Genomic DNA, 5634 nt, shown 5'->3' on the forward strand with positions numbered 1-5634 from the left:
ATTTTCATATAGGAGACAAACCTTATGTTTGTTATGACTTTTGCAAAGCCTTCACTTTCCCCTAACTCCTTATTAAACATAGGAAAATTCGTTCTCGAAGAAGACATATGTAGGGGTGTGGGAAGACTTTTACTCAATCCTCAAGCTTTTCTGTGTGAGAAAAAATTATCCTGGATTGAGGCCTTATATATGAAATGACTGCAGGAAGATTTTGATGCAATTGGCATAGCTTTCTGAACAGGAAAATTCACAGTGGAGAGAAATCTCATAAGTGTAAGGAATGTGGAAAGGTGTTCAGTTTGTCTCCAGCCCTTACTGCGCATGTGAAATGTCATTTTGCAGTGAAAAATTACATCTGTCAGGAGTGTGGGAAGGACTTTCCTGGATCCTCGGGCCTTATGCATAGGAGAATTCACACTGGAGAGAAGCTATATATAAATATACATATTTATATATGTAAGAATATATGTATATTTATGTAAGAACATGGAAAGTGAATTATTCTCACCTGCAACTTTAAAGACAATCCTGGAGGAAATCCTATAGGTAAGGAATATATGAAGACCTTCATAGTCCCTCAAGCTTTAGTAAATATAAAAGTTATGTTGGATCAATCACTTCCATTATAACAATGGCCGGTGTCAGAACAGGGCCCTTAGGTAAAACAATTTTAGTTTCAACAAGTAGGTGGGGAATACACTAAAATGGGACCATATAGAATCCAGATAATTGAACCTGAGTCAGCTGCGTACAAGGCAAACACCCTTTCCACTGTGCTTTCTCTCCAGCCAACCAGCCTTCCACATTTACCTGCATTTTCCTAGTTGTTCTCTGCGCAGCTGGTGTCTGGCCCTTTAAGGCTGCTTGCAGAAGCGGAAGTGACGTCACAGCAGGGCATTTACATGTTTTCGTGTAAGATGCTGGATCAGGCCTCCATTTGTTAAGCAGGTGAAGGGAGAAGAGGCTGTCTGTCCGTCGTGGAAGGGGTCTGTGAAGGCCGGTTTCGTGGCAGGACACTAGCAGCCTCCCGTGAGCACCCTGCACCGCACTTCCCAGTTTCTGCACTGAGGGGTGGAGCCAATCCAGCTCTAAGGACACTTTTAAGCTTTTTCAACTGATATCCACGCGGTTCCTGCCGCCCTGCGTGGTTTTGTGGGGGACTCGGAGCTTTGGTGAGTGCAGTGGGGGCTGTGCTGGGGCGCAGGGGTCGCGGGTGTGAGTATGTGATTCTGGGGATCCCCTGCAGCTCCACCGTGGGATGGTGGCAGGTGGGCGTGGGGCCGAGTGGGTGGGGGGGGGGGCGCTGGGCCGTCCCTACCCTCCCAGCTCGGGACTGCGCTGGGCCCTGTCTTGGACGCTTTGGCCCCAACCTCACTGCTGTAGAAGCTGCAGGTTCACTTAGAGGACATGAGAGATAGCACAGCGGTTAGGGCGTGTGCTCTGCATCTGGCCCACCCAAGATCGATCTCCAAGCTCGACCAGGATGGGTGCCTGAGCGCAGTTAGAAGTTTCTCGTCCATATCGCCGGTGATGTCTCCAAAACTATAAAAGGACTGTTCATTTTTGAGGGGCAGCTCCCTAATGGCAAATGACACTGTAGCCCTCAGTCACTATTCATTAGTAGCCTTGATTTCCAGACCATCCCTTGGGTGGGGTTCTAGGGGTGGTTGCGGTTTGCAACTGAAAATTTACTTTGGGGCTATTTTTAGTTGTATTTGGGCACAAATATGTAATCTCGGGGCTTCCTTAAGGAGCAGCACTCTGGAATTCTTTTTATTTTAAGTTCTTTAGGTTTCATGTGAGATGCTGAATATCATTCAGGGTCAGCATGGGAAGCGCCCCTCCCAGCTTAATATCTCTGACTACACATTGTTGTTTTTTCTAACGTAGAATTTCTGTATCCTAAAATCAATTTGAAAATTGCACCCCGACTCTTCATCTCTCCCTGATTAGGCAAAACCCGGCTATTACACTGAGAGTTGTGTTCAAATAATGTCTGGACATGCGCTGCATGCCTTTGGTGGCTATGATTGGTCTCCCCACCCTGCCCGGTGAAGGGTAACAGAGGATCAAAGAAGGAAACAGGGGTCAGACTGTTGGTGATCTGCTGGATATTAACCCAAAGTGTCGTAGGCTTCATCTGTGAATTGCCCCTTTTGCTCCTCCCAGAGAAGCTTATCATGTCCTTGCTAACATCCCTGATTTAAAGTTTATCTTTAACATTTCCTTTGTATTTTTCTTCGCGTTGCCTCAGTTCCCCAGGCCAGTCTTGATTACTTATATACCATAACTTTCTGGTTATTCTCAACTTTGTATTTGTACTGCTTTGTAGTTGAAGTGGCTGTGGATTTGTACCTGCTTCCCTGTTTCCCCTATAGCATTTTTATGTTTTCACTCTACAGCACTGTTCTTTGGTTAAACACAGAAAGACCATCAATGCTTATACTCCTAGTATTTCGGAGTAGATGGACTCAAGTATATCTATTCCTGGGCATAATTGCTTGGTCATAATTACTTGACTCGGGCTTCAGTTACTGTAGTTCCTAACACCCCAAAAGGGAGGTTCTGCCGTGGAACTTGTATGGACCAGGGGCAAGTGGGAAAACTACGCCAGCTTCTAAATGGAACATTCTATAAAGCACGTGTGCATGGTCTTGATGCAAACAGTTACAACATTAGAGACAGGATCCCCATGGGGAAGGACAAGGTGAAGTGGCCTGAACACTTAGTCTGGGATTTACATTAAAAGCCTTGCTTACTCTCAGAGCCCAGAGAAGTAAGTGTTAAAAGCCTTATTTGCTCTGGGGGCTGGAGAGATAGCACAGCAGGTAGGGTGTTTGGCTTGCACACGGCCAACCTGGGTTCGATTCCCAGCATCCCATATGGTCCCTTGAGCAATGCCAGGAGTAACTCCTGAGCGCAGAGCCAGGAGTATCCCCTTGTATCACCGGGTGTGACCCAAAAAAGCAAAAAGGAAAAAAAAAGCCTTATTTGCTGTCAAAGCCCAGAGAACTAAGTGTTGGGATATTTGTCTCTTACTGTGTTTATCCAAACAACTACAAGTGTTGATAACTTATACAACTAGAGGAAAAGATAAAAGCAACGTAGATGTCCCTGGGAGACAGAGTGTCTCCTTGGGTAAATCTCCCCATGAGAATTTACTCTGCCAAATGTTTATCTGCGTAAATGATCAGTCACCCCTCTGGTATGGTGCTTACCTGTCCCTTTTTGTTGCCAGGGTAGCTCACAGCTCTCCTGGGTCCATCCAGTCTCTTGCTTTTGGGGTGCTAAGAACGAAGGGCAGATGAGGCTTAAGTCTCATATTCATGACAATGCCCAGGAGTATATAGTATCTGCAGTTAATTAACTCTGAAGTTACAAAAGCATAATATTGCCTTCCTTTGTCTAGACAAAGCTGAGGGCTGGGGGCATGGCCATCCCAATCCTCCCAGCACAATCTTCCCAACATGGGACTGCACTGGTCCTTGTTCAGGAGCAAAAAAGGATATTTTTCTAAAGTAAACTGTAGAATATATAAAGGAAAGAGAAAGTCAACATTTTATTTACAAATACAAAATCCAGAGATCTCTGGAGAATCTGACTTTTTACAATTCACAGGTTGTGATTAGGGAAAATGGGTGAATAATGTATAGGGGAAGCAGAGCACAGGGAATTAAAGATGAATACTAAGGAAATGGGTGTGATTGGGATGGGTGTTACTCAGTTAGCCTCAGCTCCTTGTAGCAGAGGAGAAATGATGAACCAATGTTAAACCTAAATTGTTTAGAACTAGAATCCAACCAGGGTAAAGGATTTTGTTTTTTTTAAGCAAGAAAGTTTTGGTTTTCCAGGAGTCAGGACATTTGCTCGGGAATCCCACTGGGTGTGCTAGGAGCACGTTTACTTAGACCCGGAGCCATAGTACAGTGGGCAAGGAACCATCCAAGCAATCGACGCAGGTTCTATGCCCTGCATCCCATATGGTCTGTACCAGAGTGATTCATGCGTGTAGAGCTAGGAGTAAGCCCTGAATCTGCTGGTTGTGGCCTCGAAACAAAAAATCAAACAAAGTCACACATATATACACATATATATGCACAATGGTGAAAGAACAACAGGGATTCAGGAGAAACTGTGACTTTCTGTAGCACGGATAGATCAAAAATATGGAATTATTTTTTTCTTTTTTGGGTCACACTTGGCGATGCACAGGGATTACTCATGGCTTTGCACTCAGGAGTTACTCCTGGCAATGCTCAAGAGATGATATGGGATGCTGGGAATCGAACCCAGGTTGGCCGTGTGCAAGGCATACGCCATACCCGCTGTGCTGTCTCTCCAGCCCCAAGAATAGGGGATTTTTAAGGTCCAGAAATTTGACTCTTTTAATGTTTCATTCTCGAATTTGTCTTTGTACATCATTCCCCCCCCCTTCGGTAGAATTTGCCTTTTTTCTTGTTATATTTTTCACCACAGCCTACAGTGCTCAGTATTTACTCTTGTCTTTGAGCTCAAAGATCATTTGAGAAGAGTCAGGGTAACATTCTGTGTTTCGATATCATTGGTCCGATGTTAGGTGACAATGCAGGATCAGGGTACTTCTCCTTAACCCCAGGCCCCTAGTGTGTGTCCGACCAGTCCAGCATTTGCCTCTCCACTCCTTTATTCGAGTCCATCCCCCTTGCAGCACAGATTCACCTGGGTGGCAAAAAGGTTCTCTGTGCCTAGATTCTGGCTCTTTAAGGTACCTAATGGAAACGGAAGTGATGTCATAAGTGATGTCATAAATGTCATGGTTCATTTTCCATCCCTGAATCAGACACTGGGGCTATTGCTTACTTGGCAAAGGACAAGTAAATTTGCTCCTCATCCTGGAAGGGGGACTCTGAAGAAGGACTTAGTTGCAGGATTCGAGCAACCTCCTGTGAGCACCCTGCGCCTTCCCGTTTCCACACTCTGAGCCGAGCGGCCGAGCCAACTTGCGGGGCACTTTTGCGCTGGTTTTTCTCTTGTTCGCCAACATCCAGGTGGATCGTGAGGTGTGATGGAGGTTTTAGGGCGACGCAGAGCTTTGGGGTGCAGTGGGGGCTGTCTCAGGGTTCAGGTGTGACAGTTGTGAGTTCGTGATTCTGGCGTGACTCTTTTCCCACGATCGTCTCCAGCTCCAGGATGGGGCAACAGTGGGTGAATGCGGGAATCATCTGAGGGCTTGGCTATTCCAATCGTCCCAGCAGTCCCATGTTTGAACCATTGGCCCTAAGCTCGCTTCTGTAGAATCCCCAGATTTAAGGTGCAGAGCTTCAGCCCCTCCACCTAGTGGCAGGAGACCTGTTGCTGGTCATCTTCATTTTCTGCTGTGATAGCCGCGATCATGCAGGGTATATGGGGGGGAAGGGGTCCTGCAGGTGGCAGAGGTTTGCCAATGAAAATGTATTTCGGGGGCTATTTTTGGTTCTTTATATTTTAAGGGGAGAGAGAGCACATATGCCAGATGCTCATGAGTTACTCGAGTCTCTAAGCTCAGGTATTATCCCTGGCGCTGCCGGGGGCCATATCGGATACAGAGGATTGGTTGGTTCATCTAGTCAAGCACCAAGTTCACATTATTGCCTTCTAACCGCAATACCAGTGTAT

The sequence above is a fragment of the Sorex fumeus genome, unplaced genomic scaffold (assembly GCF_029834395.1).
Source record: "Sorex fumeus unplaced genomic scaffold, SorFum_2.1 ptg000116l, whole genome shotgun sequence".
NCBI lineage: Eukaryota > Metazoa > Chordata > Mammalia > Eulipotyphla > Soricidae > Sorex > Sorex fumeus.